Source organism: Acinonyx jubatus, chromosome A1, assembly GCF_027475565.1.
Source record: "Acinonyx jubatus isolate Ajub_Pintada_27869175 chromosome A1, VMU_Ajub_asm_v1.0, whole genome shotgun sequence".
Lineage (NCBI taxonomy): Eukaryota > Metazoa > Chordata > Mammalia > Carnivora > Felidae > Acinonyx > Acinonyx jubatus.
The window spans coordinates 130,609,106-130,631,688 of record NC_069380.1 but is presented as its reverse complement, the minus strand read 5'-3'; the positions used below and the strand labels follow the sequence as shown (position 1 = coordinate 130,631,688).

Sequence of the window (22,583 nt, the reverse complement as noted above, 5' to 3'; positions counted from 1 at the left end):
CTTAGATTCTAAGTAAGGTGGAAAAATTTTTCCAGTTTATTGGCCATTTGTATTTCTTCTTTGTGAATTTTCTCTTTGTTTTCTTGACCATTATTCTAGAACAGCACTGTCAGAGACCTAATGTGAGCCCTATATGTGTGTTTTTCTAAAATCCAAACCTGAATGTGACAGGGTGCAGTAAGCCAGAATGAAGTAACACTGTTTTTGCCTTCTCTCAGGCTTCAGTTTGTTCAATTTTAATGACAAAAATATGTCATCATCTGTCACAGAATTTCTCAATTCAGTTTCAAAGATTTTGCATTTAGCAGAATTCCCTCCCAGATTTTAGAAATATATTGTCAATCTTGGTTTTGAGTTTTTCTCCACCCATGGATATGTTAGCTTATGGAAAAAGTTATATTAGGAATTATTAATCAAACACCACATGTTTTACTCTGTGTGAATAATTTTGACCAGGAGTTGAGATCATGAGAGCCATGTTTTAGGAGGACGTTACAGAACCATGTTTTGGAAGAGTTTGAGCTTGGAGGCATGTAGACAGGCTGGGAGGTAGCTGCCACACTCAAGCCTGAGGCAGTGAGACTCTTGATAGGATAGGGACACCAGGAATGGCGCAGAACGTGTCTATCCACAAAGCAGTTCCTGTCAAAGGAAACTTTATGTCTTTGTAAAAAACTGGATGGCCAATGAAGAGAGAGAGAAGAGCTGGTTTTAAATTTTTTGGTGTTCTGGTGGATAAAAATATGGTATTGCCTCTATAAAGAAAGGGGAGGGTTGGAAATCTCATAAGAAAATGTCATTTTCATTTGAGATGTGCTGAGTTGCAGGGAAACCATCAATTTGTGGAAGAAACTCAAGATTGTCTACTTCAACATCCATCCAATCTCCATTCCAGCTAGTCCTATATTATAGGCACTATAAAGCTAACCTAACTAACCTGTTTCTCTTAATCTCCTCAGCAGATAGGTTGTAAGCATGTGACCTAGATCCCACCTTAGTTGCAACTTGAGATTTAATGGTAGAATTGAGCACACAGGCTTGTGGAAGAGGTCATATTTGAGCTAGGATCAGTAATTATGTGCCGAGAATAATGCAGTGGTAGGAAATCGGCTACTCAAAGAGGAAAATGTGTTGGTCAAATGTGTGGGGATTGTATTAAGGAGATACTCTGAAAAACATGAAAGGGTTGGTTTTGTGGGCGGTTCAGTTTGAAGGGCATAAAACTGTAAGGGCTGTATCAATTCAGTTTTGTATGTTTCTTCACTGGGAGCCAGAGCATATGTGGCAAGAGCAACATAAGTATTTGTTTTGACTTTGTTATTACTTTTAATCGTATGGCTTCGAGCAAGTTGCTTATAGCCTCTAAATTTCATCTTCCTCGTCTAAAGATGAAGATCATCTTTCATATCAAAGACAGTTTTTGCCCGAATTGAAGCACCCTCCATAGTGAATATTTAAATACCTTTTAGAGTGATCATTATATATTTAGAACGATATATATTTTTAATATTTTATTTATTTGTTTGTTGTTTAGAAAGCACATGCACACAGAGTGGGGGAGGGGCAGAGAGAGTGACAAAACCTTAAGCATGCTTCATGCTCAGCACAGAGCCGGACATGGGGCTCGATCCCATGACCTGGGATCATGACCTGAGCCAAAATCAAGAGTCGGCTGCTCAATTGACTGAGCCACCCAGGCGCCCCTAGAGCGGCCATTCTAAACTACATTCATTCCAACATAAGTGATGCAAATTATTCCACATTACTGATTGAAAATTTGTTATTGTTTCCTATACTTAAAACAGTAGTTCCAGGTCCTTCTCACATGGAGTCTTTTTCACATCGAAACACGTTGTAGATGCCCATGTGAGAGCTATACCCTTAGTGCCTGTTAAGTGAGAAATAACACAAACCAAAAGCTACTTCAAATTTAGCAACAATTTTAAGTTTATTTTGTTATTAATAAATATAGCACAGATATATATTGGCCAATGATATGTATTCAGAAATATAAGACATATCCCATCAAAGTCAATGAATAGTGGATTCTTGGACTCCTTGTAGTAACTATTTTCTACCAGTCAAGAACCACTGCCTTAAAGATGACATTTAAATTAATTAGTAAGCTATACAAGATAGTTTAAACTCTTTTTAAAACAATTTTTTAATGTTAATTTATTTATTTTTGAAAGAGAGAGAGAGAGCAAGCAGGGGAAGGGCAGAGAGAGAGGGAGACAGAATCCCAAGCAGGATCCCTACCAGTCAGCACAGAGCCCGATGAGGGCTCAAACTCATGAGGCCGTGACATCATGACCTGAGCTGAAACCAAGAGTTGGACACTTAACCGACTGAGCCACCCGGGTGCCCCTCTTTTTTTTTTTTTTTTAATGTTTATTTATATTTGAGAGAGAGAGCAAGAGTGGGGGAAGGGCGGAGAGAGAGGGAGACACAGAATCTGAAGGAGGCTCCAGACTCTGAGCTATCAGCACAGAACTCATGAACCACGAGATCATGACCTGAACTGAAGTCGGACGCTCAACTGACTGAGCCACTCAGGCGCCCCAGGATACTTTAAACTCTTAAAACCAAGGTTTCCAGTCTCATCTCCAGTCACTTTGCTCTCCTTGTCCTCTTCTCATACCATGTTGGCCACAAAAACTAATCCTTTTCCTCCTCGTTCCTCACTCATCACTTTTTCAGGAATGCCCTCCCATCCTTTCCTTTGCCTGAAACACCCTCACCTTGTCCCTTAAGACCCGATAAAAATGTCAGGAGAAATTTTTTAGATTCCTCTTAGTGGTATTTGTTCTTTGATGCAACTCATAACACTTCATACATCATCTTTAGCGAAGCAGTTATTATGTTATACTGGGATGATTTTTACATTTATCTTTTTCACCAGATTCTGGCCTCCCAGGTGGCAGAACCTGGGTCTTATTCATCTTTGTATCCTGGGTTCCCAGAATAGTGCCTGGAACATAGTAAGTGCTATGATATGTTGTAGAGGTTGGTGGATTCACAATGGCTATTAGAGTATCTTTGGCAACCTTAGAGCAGAATCCTGAAAGAAGAAGAAAAGCAAAATAGTCCAGCCCTAAGTGTCCTGCTCTTTCCCTGTAATAACCACTCTATATAGGAACAAATAATGATCAATCTCATATGTAGCCATGAATTTGAAGAAAGTTACAGCTGGAAAAAACTGCAGCTGCCATCCACTATGAGTTCTTCACATTACAGACTAGGAAACAGTCAGCATTGAGCCCTTCCTTTTTCAGATTCAGCAATACACTTCTCAGCTTTCTCCATATTCTGGTTCCTGATTCATTTTCTTTCAATCCTGACTTGTCTATATTCCTCCTAAATTGTTGGAATAAGTTGCTCATTTACAGAAGGTGTAAAATTTGTTTTTGTCCCTAGTATATGAATGGCTGCAATCCATAGGTAATTTATATTTTTCAGTGATTTAGAAGTTTTAATCTTCTTCCTGGCCAAGTTCTTCACCGGGCAATATCTAAGGAGGGACAGAATTGGCAGATGCAAATTCAAACTTCATTTACTTCTCTTGCCCAGACTCTGCGGGAAGTGAATGGGCAGCAAAGTGCCAAAGGCAAGCGGCCAAAAGAAGAGTTGCAACCTGGACATTCAACCTCTGGACAAATGCAAATCCACAGGGACCACTCTCATTTCAGAGATTATAACCTACCTGGTTTTTGTAACTTCTAGGTGTTGAGCCTCAAATGCCAGGTGTCAAATAGGAGATGGGTAACTTTGTGGCATCATGGATGTGTTTGTGTGAGGGAATGATCTGTATGGAACCGTGAAGTAAGTAGCTTGAAGGAGAACATGGAGAAAATTTGTCTTGGGCAAGATGCTGAGTGCTTCAATAACAAGGAAAAAATTAAACTTTCTTTTTTTTTAAGTTCATTTATTTATTTTGAAAGAGATAGAGACAGTGTAAGTAGGAGAGGGGCAGAGAGAGAGGGAGAGAGAGAGAATCCCTCTGCCATCTCAGAACCCGATGCAGGGCTCGAACTCATGAGGCCATGAGATCATGACCTGAGCTAAAACCAAGAGTCAGACGCTTAACCGACTTGAGCCACCCAAGCGCCCCGTAAACTTTCTTCTGTTGCATCCAACTGACTGCATGGTCACTTTGAGAACAATCAAAGTAGTTATTCTTGAAGAAGTGTGTAGAAGAAAATTTAACAAAAGGAAGTTACAATCTAGGACTTCTGAAGAGCCACTCAAGATGTAAAATAGATTAATAGATCAATAGATTTCCCTCTCTATGGAGGGAAAGCCCGGGCGTCACTCTGAACTTAAATGAGGTATTACTGTTAGCCATCAAAAATGAAAATCCTCCTGTATCTAGTAGCCTGTGGGTGCGCAAGCATCCTTATGAATCTGTATTCCATCTTTTGCCAAGTAAACTCATCTATTTATACTTTATACAGATTCCTAACTCTAGGGATAGAAATTGTCAGGCTCCCAAATTCAAGTCTAGAGAAGTTAGAATCCTCGTTGTTTACAAAGCTTGTCCATCAAGTGAAGCTGGTGTTAATTAACTCTGGCATCCCTCAATTCATTTTGCGTATTCAAAGGTGGATATGAAGGCTGAGTCTGAAATAACAAATGCACAGACAGCACCATTAAGGAGAATGCAGGCATCACATATTTTTCCTTGTCTTGCTTCTGTTACCAATCAAACTTGCAGACGTGAGACTAGAGCTTTTCTGACAATAGTCCCACAAAAAGATGCTGTTCATTTGTTTTGGCAGTGGGTAGTACTATTCTAAGAAGTCAGCTGTGTGTGGCAGAGCCCAGCATTATAGCTCAAAATCTGTACTTTCTTAGCACTTGCAGGGCATTGGGTTGATGCATTCAGAAGGAAATGGAACAGGTAGGAGGGCACATTGGGAAACAGCAGTTAATATGCTATGACTTGTGGGGCACCTGGGTGGCTCAGTTGTTTGGACATCCAACTTTGGCTCCGGTCATGATCTCATGGTCTGTGAGTTCGAGTCCCGCATCAGGCTCTGTGCTGACAGCTCAGAGCCTGGAGCCTGCTTCAGATTCTGTGTTCCCCCTCTCTCTCTGCCCCTCCCTGATTCGTGCTCTATCTCACTCTGTCTCTCAAAAATAAATGGTAAAAAAATTTTTTTAATGTTATGACTTGTAAAATCCCCTGTGTATAGTACAGTGTTTTCAGTTATTAAATGAATATAATTTAAAGAGCAATTTGCTTGTCATCATTGGTACTGTTATATATTCCTACCATATTGGTCAGTTTTGATTTTTTGTAGACAGTTTTCAACCTGTGCAAATCAATAGTGGTTCATGGGGATGTGAATCTAAAACATGGGTATATAAATCTAAAATAAGAGGTACATTTTTTTTTTAGAAATTTTAGTGATCATATTCCAAGTTACATTAAGTTCTGCAAATACCCTATATAAATAGAATATTCTGGACATACAGCAAGCCAGCAATGCACTATCTGAGAATTAGGTCCTCTTTTTTCACCAGATACATTTCTGGACGACACAACTGTGAGCTCACTTAGAGGGGATTCTGGGGCCCACAGGCAAAATGCCCATGTATACACCTCAGGAGCAGACTGACCTACTAAGACAAGAATGGCTTTGTCTGGGCTCACATGACAAAAAAATTCACACAGAGTCTAATGATAGACATACCTTTTCCCTTTTGATTACTGCCAGGATGCCCACTGTAAACTGACTGTGGGCTGACTGCTAAGCAGAGTTGGGGGTAAGAAGGAAAGGAGAAGATAACAAAGCAATTTTTCCTTTTTTTGCCCACAGTACACAATGTGTGTTTTTTTACTCCATAAATCACCAGGCAAATATCCAGCTATCTTTATGTACACTCTAATCAACTTCTTTGTCACTGCTGCTAGAAAAAAATACTACTAGCTTCCAGAACCATAGCTATATATCACATGTTATGGTCTTGCATATATGCTGGAGTCTAGCGAGTTTAATTCGTTCCATGGTGTCTATGTAAGTACATGGTTGTATCTGCATCTTATCTTAAAATAGAGATTTGGGTTTGAAATTGAGATTCTTTTTTTTTTTTTTTTTTTTTTTTACTTCTTCCTTCTCAGATTATTCCCTTTTTTCCTACTCTGCTTTAGACCAGACACTCCTAAAAGAGTCTGTACCTTGAACAGACTGGGCATTGTTGGGAATCCATGCTGCAGTTCCATAGAAATCAAGTCCATGAGTCAGAAAGCAAACACCAGGCCTGTTGTATTGATTCTATGAGGTGGGTTACTAATGTAACACCTGACATGTATGAGCTGGCCAAGAGCTGCTCCCCGAAGAGTTGCTGGGCAGAATGCTGTGAGGGTTGGAACTAATTGGAAGTATAACCCATGACTGTTTGGGGAAAGTGAAGTCGTGCCATTTCAGAGCCAGGCCTTTCCCTTCTGTTTCTCAGTAGGGATGCTGTTTCCTTAATAGTGCCCCTGGCTTTATTGCAGTCAGTGGAAGACAGGAGGCCATTTGCTTCCTGCACATCAATCACTGTGGGCCTGAGATCTCAGGATATGTTCATCAGAAGGCAGGCTGCACGAGCCTTACTCCTAAAATCTTGGAGAGCACTCAAACAAGTCAGCTAACTGCAAGAGTCCAATTAATCAGATTCTATAGTGGAAAGAGGTGTGAAGAAAAACCAAAATGTCTTCAAACGATTAAGCAAAACAGACTGCTTATCTGTTGTTGTCTATGACATCATGGGCTTGCTCTAAGCCAAAGGTCAGCAAACTATAGCCTCCAGCCTGATTTTGGATAGCCCACAGACAAAAAATGATTTTTACCTTTTTTAAGGGTTGCTAAAAAAAAAAAAAAAGTAAAAGCAGAGACTATGGGATAGAGACTGTATGTAGCCAATGAAACCTGAAATATTTACTATCTGGCCTTCTACGGAAAAAATTTCTAAGCCACGAGGGTGTGACAATGAGAACTTTTGCATTTCTAGCTTCCACACCCCCTCTGTTGCCTTTAGAGTCCATCTATATTGTCAGTCGCCCCAAGGGAGGGCTTTGGCTGACTTAAGGGACCCTACGAGAACCATGCAGTGTTGAGATTCCTGCACCACTTTCCAGTGAGCATTACTATATATAGTCCAAGGCTGCCCATGCTGGTGCTAAGTAAGTAATTCAGTGGGGAACCACAGGCTTACAAAAATTTAGATTGAACATGGATCACAACAGTACAGTCTAACTTCCCGGCCCATGACAGGGCTTCCAGAGCAGCCCAGCTTCTCGGGGAGCACACGTGTTTATCAGATATTTGAGCCATTTGATACTTGGGTGTTTGTCTTCTAATACCCTTCTTTAAGAGCTGGCCCGCCTCCAGCGGTTTGGGAAGATAAAGTTCTAAATTGATTCCTAAAGTTTCTGGTTAGATAGAGACTCCCTTTCAGTCCAGGTTCTTCCTCTTTGTTCTTTGATCTGAATCCCAGGAGAGTCGTGAGTGTCTCTCCTGTGGCAGCTTTGTCTGAATATTGCGGAGAGGTCTGGTGACATGCCTGTAGGGTGATTATCAGAAGTGGGGGTGGGAAGGGGAAACATCCTTCACCTTGCTTTCTCTTGGGGCCAAACATTCTCTTCTTGAAGGAACATGAATCCCAGGACCACTGTGTTCCCGAGGCTAGGTATCCCTCACATAAACAGACTGAGTTAAAAACCCAGGATTCCAACCAGCTTCAGGATCAGCATCCTTATGACTCTCATTTCCCCCCAGTTCTCTTTCATGCTGCCCTAGTTCAGACCTTCATCATCTCTCACTAAAGACCAGAGTAGTGGCCTCATCACTGGTGACTCAAATCCAAAGGCCAACTCAGGCTACTCTGCACCCTGCTTCCAGGGAGCTGAAAACCTGGCTGTGTCACCAAAGGTTGGAACCTTTATGTTGGTTCCCATTGCCTACAGAATAAAAGTTCAACTCTATGAAGGCATTTCAAGATCTATGTACTTTCTTACCTCATCTCCCATTTGCACCTGTCCTTTACCAATGGTCACGGACATGTAGTTCCTTAGCAGATGGCTTCACACACCTATGCCTTTACTCATGCTGGCTCCACCACCTGAAATGCCCTCCCTGCTCTTCCCCCCGTTTGCTTCACAATCTAATCATCTTTCAACTTGGATGTCAGGAGTCACCTTCAGGATTGAATTGCGTCCCCACCAAAAGCTGTTGAAGCCCTAATCCCTGGCACCTGTGAATGTGACTCTATTTGGAAATAGTGTTTTTGTAACCAATCAAGTTAAGATGGAGTCAATAGGGTAGGCCCAATCCAAAAGCACTGGTATCCTTCTAAAAAGAGTAAATCTGGACACAGATACACTTGCATAGAGGGAAGATGATGTGAAGATACTAGGAGAATGCCATCCCCAAGCCAAGGAATGATTGAGGCTATCAGAAGCAAAGAGAGAGGCCTGAAACCAGTTCTCTTTCACAGACCTCAGAAGGAACCCACACTGCCAAGATCTTGATCTTGGACTTCCAGCCTCTAGAACTCTGAGACGATACATTTCTGTTGATTAAGCCACACAGTGTGTAGTACTTTAAGGTAGCCCTAGCAAGCAAATACACATCATTTTTACTGTAGAAGCTTTCTTGATTCACGTAAAGTCAAAATGGACTTTTGTGTGCCCCAGCCTTATTCTAGATATATCCCAGCAGCCATACACAATAAAGCAGTGCTTTCAAATTATAATGTGCATGTGAATCACCTGGTAATCTTGTTAAAAGGCAGATTCTGATTCAGTAAGCCTAGGCTGGGCCCTGGGATGCTGAATTTCTAACAAGCTCCCAGGTGATACTGATACTGCTGATGCTGCTGGTCCACAGGCCGGTCCACAGGCCACACTCTGGGTGCCAGGGCTTTAGGACACTTACTTACGTGTCTGTCCATGATGCTGTACCATGTGTGAGGGCAAGATCTGTGTCTTTGAATACCTAGTACTTGATGCAGTGCTGGGAATATGACAGGCATATAATAAATGTTAGTTAAATTGTTGATGAATGAATGAATCATTAGAATCATGACTTGGTATTGAGGGATTCATGGTCATTCCCAAGATATGTTGGACAATAACTGCACTGCCAAATGTCTCAGCTTTCCCATCCTTCACCATTTTTACTCCTTTGAAGCTCAGAGAGAAAAGAAGCTCCTATCACACGTGAGGAAACACATTCTGGAAGGCTGCAGTGATAGCAGGGAGATGTACTGCTAATTTTTCAACTGTAAGTCAACTCTTTAACACCATTGAGCAAAAGCCATCCCTTTCCTGCATCTATTCTTCACTTCTACTCTTTGTGCAACTGGCCAGAAGCTGGTCCCTGAGAGCCAGAGGACAGGCAAGTAATGTACATGACTAAGCTCTTCGTAGGAATCTGGCACTGTGCACTTAAAACGGCTCGCGGAAGTAGGTATTATTAGCCCTATTTACAGATAAAAAATTGAAGCTGAAGAAGTAGTTTGTCCAAAATTATCCAACTAGTAGGTGACAGAACCAGGGGCCAAACAGATTTAACTTCAAAATCTGTGTCTTTTCTATGGCATTGTGAAAGAGACAGCTGATGTTCTAACTAGCTACACGCTTGTGATATCTGCTGCCTCTCTCCTGCCAGTAGAGGATTGAAAGTAGTAGCTATTGCTCTGTATCTTAGAGATGATTACTCAACTGTTTTCTAGGGTATTCCAATTCTGGTAGTCACAGAGATGCCTCGTTTTTCTGGCATCTTCGAGAACATGATGTTTCTTCCTTTAAGTGGGTCTTTCCTCTCAATTTAAAGAATTGTTTTTAACAATTTTGGATAGAGTAATTCTGACATACAGTACACTAATTTTGCCTTCGTAAATAAGGTATATCTTTTCTTAATGCCTCAGGGCCATTATTAAGGATTGTCATTCCAAATGTTCTGCTGAAATTGAGGCATATTGTCAGATATTACTGAAAATATTGAACTATTTGCCTTACAATAAGTGGTCAGACTCAATATATGTTTTAAAGATTTTACTTTTAAGTAATCTCTACACCCAACATGGGGTTCGAAGTCACAACAAGACCAAGAGCTGCATGTTCTATCAACTGAGCCAGCCAGGTGCCCCGGACTATTTTTTGAGGCAATATTTCTTGTACTTTTTTTTTCTATTCCTCCCTTACTCTAAAGACTATCGGGTATTCCTTTATGCTGATGGCAGTGAATCTGCTTCTAACATCTCATTTCTCATTTGTTAATTCAATTCTCAAGGGTGAGAAGAATTGATATGCAACCTTCTTAGAAATATATGCAAAGTAAAAGTGAGGAGGATATGAATTGAACATCTAACAGGTTTCCTTCTGAGTTAGCATAAGAGTTTCATTACCTTTAAACAGAGGCAGAACTTTTTGTTCTCCCAGAGGTTTCTGTTAATTCTCTGGTTCTGAACATTATACTTTCAAGTTAAGGTCATTTAAAAAATAATATCTATCAAGGTGCAATGGTGCTGTACAATATATTAGCTTTAGATTCCCTCTTGCCTATAAAACAGCTAATAACAGTAAAACATCTCTAATCTGGAACAACCCAAAAGGAGAAGACATCCTGAGTTATTTTTTTAAGATCTCATTTAATGTATTTTTAAAAAAATTATGTGGATCTCTTGCTTTCAAAATCAGAAAGTGACTCACATTAGCTGCTAAGAAAATGCTGGATGAATTCTATTGGTTAGACAACAATACTCATTTGGTTTTAAACAGTTATGTCCAAACACTTTTTGTCTTAAGTAATTTAGACTTAATGCTATAATTTTTCACTGTATTAGTTCCCTGTAAAACATTTCTAAGTAGTAGAAAAATAAACTCTAGTCTCAACCAGGTTGGATTATTGCAAATTCCCGATTAATAAGGTCTAACTTTATTACATATTTTTTGTTTTTCTTTCTTATTTCTTTCTTCCTTCTTTCTTTCCTTTTTCTTCCTTTCTTTCTTTCTCTTTCTTTCTCTCTTTCTTTCTCTCTCTTTCTTTCTTTCTTTCTTTCTTTCTTTCTTTCTTTCTTTCTTTCTTTCTTAATTGCTGAAGCATCATCTCAGCGACCTTTTGACATTTCACAATTAAGGCTTTCGTGTACTTTTGGGAAGCAATTTTAAAACTGAAAGGCAATTTTATTTATACCTACTTATCAAAGTATATGCTACAGCTTCTCATTTTGAAAAATGAGAAGAGCCAAAAGGAGAACAAGCAAAGGTGAAGAGGAGAAGAGAGGTAATTGGTCCAAATTAAATGTGATATATATGAAGCAGGTTGGGGGCTAGAGGCCAGGCCCTGCTCTGATTCATTGGAATGTTTGGATGGGTAATGAATGGAAAGCACGGTCCCTGGAGGCAGCCTGTTCCTTCTAGTTACTTACAGACCAGTGACCCGTAGGTTCATCTGAAAAATCAGCATTTGAAAAGTCAATGTGATTTATCTAAGAAGAAACGAATACCAGCAAATTAGGTCTTTTAAACATACAAACAAACCTTAAGGGTTGTTTTTTAGCCTGGGTTTTTTTCATTGCAAATAGCTTTGAAAAAAGAGAGGCACTACAAACCATGCACCAAGTTTCAGTGGTAACAGGATTTCCTGGTTTAACAGAAGCTTTCCCTAACAAAATAATTGTTGTCTAGAGGAAAAAAGGAAATTATGCTTTAAGTGTCTCTTTTCTTTTTTTTTTTTCTTTTGCCATAAAAGCACAGGGATTTTTTTTTATTGTTTTAACAAGTTTTCATGATGAATGAAATGGGCTAACATATTGGAGGTTAAAGCTAAACACATGAGGCGAAACATGCAGTTTTAAGAAATTTAGTTTACCAGCCAGAACCACATTGATTGGGCAAAAAGCCTTCATAAAATAATTATGAATATAAATAGTTAACTTTGGTTTCTGTTGATCATATATAAAAGGGCCATTTTGGGAGCAGTAATAGCACTATCAAAAAAAAAAGAATAAAAGGAATAAAGAAAGGACTTTATTTTAATGTTTATTTTTGAGAGGGAGCGCCAGTGGGAGAGGGGCAGAGAAAGAGGGGGATAGAGGATCCAAAGAGGCTCCCCACTGATAGCAGTGAGCCTGATGCCAAACTTGAACTCATGACTATGAGATCATGACCTGAGCCTAAGTCCGACACTCAACTGACTGAGCCACCCAGGCGCCCCAAGAAAGGACATTTTTGTAAGATGTATATTCACACAATCTAAACACATTCTGAAACAAATATAACCACTTAGGTGCCAATTAAATACTAGACTTCAGGGGTTTTTTTTAATTTTTTAGGTTTATCTATTTATTTTAAGAGGGTGAGAAAGAGAGCATGAGTAGGGGAGGGGCAGAGAGAGAAGGAGAGAATCCCAAGCAGGCTCTGCACTGTCAGTGCAGAGCCTGATGTGGGGTTTGCACTCACAAACCAGAAGATAATGACCTGTGCTGAAACCAAGAGTCGGTCGGTCACTCAACCAAATGAGCTACCTATGTGCCCCAACTTAAGTTGTTTTTAACCACTGTTTTACCAACTGTATTTTTTCTTGTTTTGATTTAGAAAAAAAGGCTATTACCATATAGTGCTTCAAAGAGTAGGAAAGTCTCTGTCCATAATCTTTAAGCTTTCTGCTCAAACATGTCAAAAGGCTTTAACTATCAATTTGTCCCTCGGTCAGTGAGATGGTCTTCTTTTCATGCTCCAAAAGCATCTTGACTGCTCCCTGACTGGGAGAGAAAATGTAAATTGTATCTGTCCATACTTACAATTCCTGCATCTTTCTTTTCCAAGTTGGATGTGTGTAAATCAGAAACTAAGAGAAAAAAAGAGGAAGATCAAGATAACAGTGAGATTCCTCATAGTTTGTGAAAACTCCGTGATGGTTTCTTTCTAACTAGAAGATTTCTCGGGAAGACACTCTTGTTTTGTTTTGTTTTGTTTTGTTTTGTTTTGTTTTGTTTTGAGCTCTCTCTTCTGTCTATATTATCAAAGCTCAAGTTTGTATACAAATTAACTAGCATTGAATTACCAAGCTCCTCGTTATTTTCAAAACTACTTCTCAGAGAAGCCTAGACCTTTTTTTGGAGCATTTACAAATAGATTTGAACAGACATTTTAATTAAAAAGTCAGGATAAGGAAAAGCCAGTATTATCAGAGTCCATTTTGCAGGTGGACAATGAGGCCAGTATGTTGGAGACGAGAACTACTGATGGTTCTAAAATCCGACAATGATAATGCTCCAGTTAGTTATTAATGTCATTCATATATTTGCTTTTGATGTGCTCCATATCTGTGGTGCTGGAAAGTTAGTGTACAAGGTTCATTGATGCTGCATGCTTGGGTTACCTGTTTGTCCAACCATTAAAATAAATAAACCTTCTGAACATGTGCTGAACTCCTCCTCAGTTTGGTAGGATTGTGTGTGTGTGTGTGTGTGTGTGTGTGTGTGTGTGTGTGTGTTTTATGATAAATGAACTTTAAATACTTTTTGGCCAAGATAAAATATGTTTGGCTTCAGTATCACGTCAAATAATTTTTTCTTAAGTTTGTAAGACCTTGGTGGATGTCTGCCTCTTGGATTCCATGCTCCTGTGTGTGTGCGTGTGTTGTTTTTAAGTAAATGCTGAGATATTTAAGTAAATGTTTTTAAATGACTTTGACTCACTTTATTCTATTTTTAAATTGTATGTATTTATTGATTTTAAGTAATCTCTACACCCAACATGGGGCTCGAACTTACAACCCCAGGATCAAGAGTCACATGCTCCTGCAACTGAGCCAGCCAGGCACCCTTGATTATTTTAAACAATCATAACTTTAGTCTCAAAATTGTGTATATGGGTGAGAAACTGCTGGTCTCAATGTTTCTAATGATCCTACTTTCTAATTACTTGGACTGCACCCCAAGAAAATCCCAAAGTCTTTCCTTAAGTGAGACTGCTCCAGTGAATTCTACTGTCCTTACTGGTCTTCCTTTATCAGTAAGGCAACAAACATTTCATGTGATGCCAAAGGGGGACAGACAGACTCTCACCCACGTTCACTGTAGAAATGGATTTTGTCTTTCTGCAAGAATCCTTTTCATTTGAATTGGGTGTTCTTTTAGCTTTTTGTGGTGAGGGAAAAGCATTTCAACAATTCCCTACTCTTCTGCTGGAAAATACGTCTCATCCTGGGCTGTTACCTTCTTTTTGTGTAGAGTGAGGTAAAGAAATGATTTATCCTCTCAACTGCCCGCTCTCAATTGTCTCGCTGACTTCCCTTCCAGGCTCTCCATGGGATTTGAGAATTTATATTTCCTTGCTTTTGTTTGCTGATTGTATAAAGGATTTTTATCTTCTTGTTTCAAGTGAAGTCTCACCAGCTAGGATTTCCTTTCTTTAGGTTACACTTTGTCCCCTAAGCATTTTGTCTAGCTTTTTTCTTGACTTTGTTCACATTCCATTTCACTCATTTTGTTTCTTTTTCGCATGTATACTTTAGGAAGGCATTGCTTTTCAACTCTGTCTATTCTTTCTCCCTCTCTCTCTTTCTTTATTTCTTTGGAATGGCAAACTATGGCATGTCTCTCCCTCTCGCTCTCTTTCACTATTATTTAAAATGACCTAAAAGGTGAAGTGCAATATCCACCCCAAAAAGCTCTTATTTTTGTTGTTGTTGTTGTTAAAAGCACCACCAATCAGAATTTATACTCATTCTGAATAGCTGTTCTCAAATTAGAATCATCTATTGTCATTCACCTGGTGTCATTTGTCCTTGGCGTATAATACAGTTTAGCTCTGTCCAGGTGAAATAGAATATACATGGCAGGAAAAAAAGAACAAAGGCCATCATTCTCTGGGCTCCCACATACCTAATCACTAGCAGACAAGGACTCTGCACAACAAATACTTCAGGCCTAGGACTTAAGTGTTTCACACCAGGGTGTGTGTGAGAAATATATATTAATTTCTGTAAGAACAAAGAAAATTGATGAATTTCATAGAAGACAAAAGAAATAGCACTGCAAATTTAATTCAATTTGAGTAAAATAGTTATGGCAGAAGCTGTATTTTATAAAATATTTTCCAAATTGCAGTTCATGGCTGACATTTTTTTAAAAGCAATATTTAATAATAAAATTCCAAGTCAATGAAATAGGAATAGTACCTTAGAAATCGCTGTAAACAAATTTGGTTTGTTTTAGTTAATTCAATTGTTTTAAAGTTTTTCTCCTAAATACTACTATTTTTATATTTAAAAATAATTTTTAATATTTATTTATTTTTGAGGGAGACAGGGCGTGAGCAGGGGAGGGGCAGAGAAAGGGAGACACAGACTCTGAAGCAGGCATCAGGCTCTGAGCTGTCAGCACAGAGCCTGATATGGGGCTCGAATTAACGAACTGTGAGATCGTGACCCAAGCCGAAGTCGGACACTTAACCGACTGAGGCACCCAGGTGACCCAATACTATTTTTAAAATTTAAGTGGTAGCATTAGTTTGACTCAGGTTTATGATAAGGCATGAAGTAAAAGAAGTAATAGATTATAGGGTTTAAGTCGGCACTGAAAAAGTCTGGCTCTAAAAATTTCACATGTTAGCAAAAGCAGCAAAAAGGAATCAAAGTGAATAATCAGCATTTTAAAATATTAACTCTACCTCCTTAGAGAATCAGCAGCAGCAAGAAAAAAATGCATTGCCCCAAGACATGTAAGACATCATTTTATGAAGTGACTCCTGGTGGGCAGTAAGGAGAAAAGGTCAAACAGGGATAACTAAGGAGAATTTTAAGCTCAGCAAACGTTTATCTGACTTCCTCTGGCCCGTTGTTGCAGAATTTCTAGCTTTCATGGTTGTAGCAAGGCATTTCCTATATGTATATTGTTGAGGTCTTATATCATTATCAAAATATACCTTTAAAAAATGTGCAAGAGGAGTTTTAGGGTAGTGAAACTATTCTTCATGATACCATAATGGTGGATACATGTCATTATGTATTTGTCCACATGCACAGAATGTACAACACCAAGAGTGAACTGTCATGTTAACTATGGTCTTTGGTGATTAGGATGGGTCAGTGGAGATTCATCAGTTGTAACAATGTGCCACCCTGGAGGGGGATGGTGATAATGGGTGGAGGTGGGTGGGGGACAGGCAGGTTGTATATGAAAAATCTCTGTACCTTATGCTCAATTTTGCTGTGAAGCTAAAACTGATCTAAAAAATAAATCTATTAAAAAAAAAATGAATGTGCACAGCAGAGACCTTCCTGACCTCCACTGCCCTCTCCTTCTAGGCGTTTCAGTTCAGCTTTTCGAATTCTTTGGAGTAACAGAGAAAGCACACAAGCTGCCTCCAGGTGTGTCCTACATCTAATGTGATCACATCAACTATAGGAGGCACTTCTGAGACTGAACGGACCCCCATTGATAATTCTGTAGGGCTAACACACCTAGGACTATTCCAGCAAAACAGGATGTATGATCACTCTCCTTAATATACCACTCTTTACCAGCATTTTTCGCCTATGAAACTAATGTAGCAACACAACAAAAAGTTTGAAAACCTGGGGGAAAAACATAATTGCACAGTCCTAAAACAACCACTCAGTAAATAATTTTGGATTTCTTCCAGTGTTTCCCATATTTCTTTTTTTACAATTGCAATCCTTATGTGTACGTGGTTTTGTATCCTGTGTTTTTCTCTTAATGTTAGGTCGTAAATACTTTTTCACATTGCTAGTTTTGAATATTATTTTAACATTTAGCTTGGTATTCCAAAGAGATGTACTTACCATTTATTTAGTTATGTCTTGCCCTGTAGTTTTTCAGCTGCATATAAAGTAAGCCCTTGCAGGGTGCCTGGGTGGCTCAGTCAGTTAAGCGTGGTCATGATCTCATAGTTTGTGGGTTCGAGCCCTGCATCGGGCTCTGTGCTGACAGCTCAGAGCCTGAAGCCTGCTTCAGATTCTGTGTCTCCCTCTCTTTCTATCCTTCTCCCACTCACACTCTATCTCTCTCTCTCAAAAATAAATAAACGTTAAAAAAATTAATGTAAGCCCTTGCTATTCAGTAGGGCCTGTGGGCTGATGGCATAGGTATCAACTGAGAGTTGGTTAGAAATGCAGAGTTGCAAGTTCACCCCAGACCTACTGAATCTGCCTTGTCAGAAGGTCTCCAACTGATGTACATCAGGGTCTGAGAAGCCCTGAGTTATTCTACTTATAAACAACGCTGCTGTGAACATCTTTATGCACATATATTTTGCTTGTGGATGGTTTGGTTACATTCAATTCCCAGAAGTGAGATTATGAGTTCAAAAGACTTACAGATTTTTATGCTTGCCAGAACTGCAGGACAGTTCTTTAAAGAACCAGAGGGGTGGGTGTAACTGAGTGCTATAACCTGAAGACTGGTCCAGTTAGTGCCCTCTGTCAGCTGGTAGATTGCAATTGACCTGTTGGAGCCCTCTGCTGTTAAAAGTCCCACTATTTAAAGAACAAGCCCCTGTTGCCCTCTGGAGGCAGAGCCAGAGAGGAAAACAACTTTCTGTTCCATCTCGTTGCCCCTCAGACTCCCAGAGCTTCTTGCAGTGCCCATCAGATTGTAAGGCTGACAACTCCTAAATATTCCAGATACAGGCCAGAAACCTCTTAAATTTCATGTCTAGGGAATTCATTCCTGACTCTCTCTGAGTCATGAAGAAAAAGAAATGCTTCTTTTGGGGGCTTTTAGGTTCACCTTCCAAGCCACAGTAATTCTAGCTTTGTTCTGGCATCCATAACCTAAAGGATCACTGTGCTGCTTCCCTGATGGCTCCCAAAGTCTCTTTTCTTCCCCGGGAGCTGCAGATATTTTCTTTTACAGATAATATCAGCCCTTTAGGGGTCTGCAGTTCCAGTTCTTATGCCATCCTCTTCGGGTTCCTACATTCTCTCCAGACTTTTCTCTGCTCACCACCACTGTCATATCTGACCTGCTTGTCTACTCCAGCATGTTTATTTTTTTAGTTGGCCTTTGGGTTGCTGTTTTTCTTGGGACAATGTCGCATTCTGGGGCTTATGATATGCTTTCCTGATAGCGATATTGTCCAGATCCTCAGTTTGTTTCTTAGTGTTCTTAAGCCTGCCCGTCAAAACTGCCACACATCAGGCTGCTTATCCGTGTAGATGTCTGGGACTGTGTCTGGCGACTTCATCCCTCTGGTTTCACCTTCACTTAAGGATGATCACAAATGGACATCTGGATTTGTCTTAAGATTACTGGGATATCAATATCCGTCCTGGCAGACTTAACTAGATCACTAACATGCCTTGATGTTTCTTCTGAAGACATTTCCTCGATTAAATTGCTCTCCCTTTTCCAGAATGACAAAGCTTAATGTTGTCTCACAGAAACGGAAGCGTGCTTTCCACCAATTACTCTTCTTTGTGGTGTTCAACCTGTTTGTGTGTGTGTGTGAGAGAGAGAGTATGAGAGAGAGAGAGGCTGACTTTTACCCATAGTTCATTTTGCTCTGAGATAGGCCAAGTAGAGTAACTTGTCTTTAGGATGGCTGCCATCAATTCCTTCCTGTATGTACAAACCATTTTCCCCATGAGCAGTAGAATCTATGCTTCCATTTCTTTGAATTCGAGCCGATTGGTGAATGCTGTGACGAATAGAATACAGAAGTGAGGCTGAGTCATGAGAAAGCTTATAGCTTCTGCCTAGCTCTCTTGGAATGCTCACTCTGGGGGAATCCAGCCTCAATGATAGAAGAAATCTGACTACCTCAAGACTACCATGCTGTGAAGAAGCCCAAGGAAGCCCAAAGTAGCCACATGGAGAAGCCACATGGATAGAGGTATGACCAATAAGCCCACAGCCATCCCAGTCCACATGTCAGATGTATGAGTGAAAAAACGTTTAGAAGACTCCAACTTTTGCCTTGATTCAACGGAATGAATTTGAGGGACTCCAAAAGAGAACCACCCAGCTGAGCCCTAAAACACCCAGAACCATGAAAGAAAATATTAAATAGTTGTAAATCACTAAGTTTTGGGGGAGGTTTATTATATAGAAGTAGATAATCAGAATACCAAACACCTATTCTTTTGTAAGGAAACTTCTCAGATCCAAGGTAGAAAAACAACTGCTTCTGTGATTATGCCACAGGACTTGAAGTTCTGCTTCAGTTTGTCTTTAAAATCTATGGCATGCTAGGGGTGTCTGGGTGGCCCACTCAGTTAAGCATATGACTTTGACTCAGGTCATGATCTCTCACGAGTTCGAGCCCCGAGCCTGGCTTTCTGCTGGCAGAGGAGCCCACTTTGGATCCTCTGTCCCCCACCACCACCCTGCCCCTTACCCACTTGTGCACTCTCTCTCTCAAAAATAAATAAAAACTTTTAAGAAAAAGCATTTAAAAATCTATGGCTTGCTAAATCATAATCTAGATGTGGCTTGGATGGGATGTTTTCCAGAGCTCGATGATGAAAGACATCAATTCAGTGCTGATGGACTAGTTTTATTCTAGGACTTTATTCATGGAGAGTCTGACATTATTAACATTAACTACAGTATGAAAATAGCTCATAGTCATAGAAAGTTAGAGGAAGAGGATGAAACTAGAGCATATTATGCTAAACAAGTCAGTCAGAGAAAGACAAATAGCATATGATTTCACTCATATGTGGAATTTAAGAAACAAAACAGATGAACATAGGGAAAGGGAAGGAAAAATAAAATAAAAATAGAGAGGGACGCAAACCATAAGAGACTCTTAAATACACAGAAAAAACTGAGGGTTACTGGAGGGCAGGTAGGTGGGGACATGAGCTAAATGGGTGATGGGCATTAAGGAGGGCACATGCTGGGATGAGTGCTGGGTGTTGTATGGCGATGATGAATTGTACTCCCGAAACCAATACTACCCTGTGTGTTAACTAACTTGAATTTACTTATTTATTTATTTATTTGGTGTTTTTTTTTTTAATGTTTATTTTTGAAGGAGAGAGAGGCAGAACGTGAGTGGGGGTGGGGCAGAGACAGAGAGAGGGGGAGACAGAATTCGAGGCAGGCTCCAGGCTCTGAGCTGTCAGCACAGAGCCTGACACGGAGCTCTCGAAATCATGAGCTGTGAGATCATGACCTGAGCAGAAGTTAGATGCCTAACCGACTGAGCCACCCAGGCGCCCCAAACTAACCTGAATTTAAATAAATAAATTAAAAAAATTTTTTCTTAATGTTTATTTATTTTTTGAGAGAGAGAGACAGACCGTGAGCTGGGGAGGGGAGGAGAGAGAGAGAGACACAGAATCTGAAGCAGGCTCCAGGCTCCAAGCTGTCAGTACAGAGACCTATGCGGGGCCCAAAACCACGAACTGCGAGATCAAGTAGGACGCTTGAGCCACCCAGGCGCCCCTAAATAAATAAATTTTTAAAAAGGAAAAGAAAGAAAATTAGAGAAAGAGGCCATATATATAGAAATTGCCTAGTCCAACCAACTACTTTTTTTTTTTTTTTTTTTTTTTTAGATTAGATAAACAGAGGTGCACAGAGCTCCGGTGTCTTGCCCACATCCAGATCTGGCTAGTGTTGATGCCAGGACAAGAATTCAGGTCTCCTGGCCCAGGCGCAGCTCCTTTCACTGTATCACCTACCTCTCCAATACTAAAGAAGCTCTGCGGAAATCGGTACACCATATGGTTTTATCTTCCCTTCCATTTATTGTATGTGTCCTATCTGCTATTGATCTGTACAATGGGGCTAATACCTACCTTATGTGATTTTTATGAGGGTTAAATGTGATAGCTTATGGAAATTACCTGGCACTTACTGTGTACTCAATAAATGGTAAGTATCGTCTTCAAGAGCCTAGTAAAATAAATTCTTTGGATAACCATCTCAAGGGCCTTTAAATTGAAAGAATTTTCCCCACCAACAATACCCTAGGTATGAGAAATTCATCCCTGGGGAGGGCTACAGAAGGCAATTCAGCATCCACCCAAGTTCTAACCCAGACAAGTAGACATTTCAACGACCTGTGAGAAGAGAGAGAGCGGGCTGTGAAGAATTAGCACGAGTGCATGGAATAACTCACCATGCTGCAAAGGGAAACAGAGAGGCTGAGTCAGCTCTGGACACAAGAATAGGAAGAGAGCAGGCCTGGATGTCTGGAGTTCTTTCTGTCAACTTTTTATAAAAATAAGTACCTCTAGCTGTCTGTCTGCTGAGGAGACGATCCATCACCCGGTCTGTGAAAGTAGCTTTCCTTAGGCCCGTCTCTCCAGACTTGTGTTGTGGTTACTTGTCTCACTGTGGTTATCCCCACGTCTGCTTCTCTGTCTCCCTTATATCATATGTGCTGTGTGTGTAAAACTCTTTATGTGGAGTCTGGGAATGGTTTTTAATACATTCAGAGCAATAAGCCAGAACCTCCACCTTTAATACCTGCTTCTGCCATTTCTCATCAGCGGGGCCGTGAGCACATGTGGGGAGCAGCCACCAGTGACAGATCGGGGCCTCGCGCACAGAGACGCAGATGGGGAGAAAAGGAGCTATTGTATTGAACACCTGTCCAGCAATCTGGACCCGAAAAATAAAAAAGGTGTTCTAGCAACCATAAGGAGCTGTGGACACGGTCCAGGTTGTGGACACGGCAAACCGGGGATGCCACAGGTTAATTGTCATGGTGACTTGAGGCGATGAGCGGAAAAGTCATTTTCACTAGCCCTTTGCTCACTCCATGGTAAGTTGAAGTTGTTGTTTCAAAGCTGTTGGCAGATGCCTTTGGAGTTAGACCGACGGGTTCAAATTCCAGGTCTGCTGCTGGTTGGCTTTGTGATTTGTGGTAAACTATTTAAGTTCCTTGAGCTACAATTTCCCCACCTGAAAAATGGGGATGATAACGATGCCTGCTTTACAGGCCGGTTGTAATAAAGATCACATGGAAATGGTGTAGGAAAGGTGCCTATCACGGCCCTGGTGTATTACAGATGCTCCATACATTATAGCCATTGATAATGACTTTCAAAGTAAAGGAGGGGGGAAGATTCTATAGAGTGAATAAAATTAGCTTACTCATTTGGAATAAATCTTCAACCCAACACATATAATGTCACTTAACCTCCCTGCACCTGTTATATGAGGATCATTTGTCCAACCCCTTCACAGATTTGGTGAATCTTAACTCTCGTGTAGCCGGACTCCCTTTTCTCTGTAACATCCAGATGTCTAACTCCAGAAGACATGAAGGACCCCAAAATTTTAATCTGGGTTCCGGATTGGTCTGAATTTGCTTTTTGAGACAAATTCAGAGATTTACAAGTTTTGATGTGAAATTGAGCTCCTCCTCAAAAGGGCACATTATAAACATCTGCTGCTATTACTTGTGCTTGAAAAATGTTAATGTTCCGTATAAACAGTGAAAAAGGAACTTCTAATCCTAAGTGTTTTATTCAGTTATGTAATAAGCATAACAGTGAATTGTGTTTATAGACTTAACTAGTAAGAAGGAAAACAGAAACTACCATTTATTGAGTGCCTGCTATGTGCCAGGCATGTCACAATCTTCCCCTGAGGATTGTTGC

The 22,583-nt window shown here is 40.2% G+C and overlaps 1 long non-coding RNA gene across 1 annotated transcript in view; it reads left to right on the top strand.

The window, feature by feature from the left end:
* Positions 1-724: 724 nt before the first annotated feature.
* LOC128315794 (uncharacterized) overlaps positions 725-22,583 on the top strand; it is a 35,096-nt gene continuing 13,237 nt past the window's right edge. The window contains exons 1-2 of the long non-coding RNA XR_008298868.1: positions 725-18,856; positions 20,529-20,687. This is a non-coding gene — a long non-coding RNA (uncharacterized LOC128315794). The remainder of the gene's footprint in view (positions 18,857-20,528; positions 20,688-22,583) is intronic.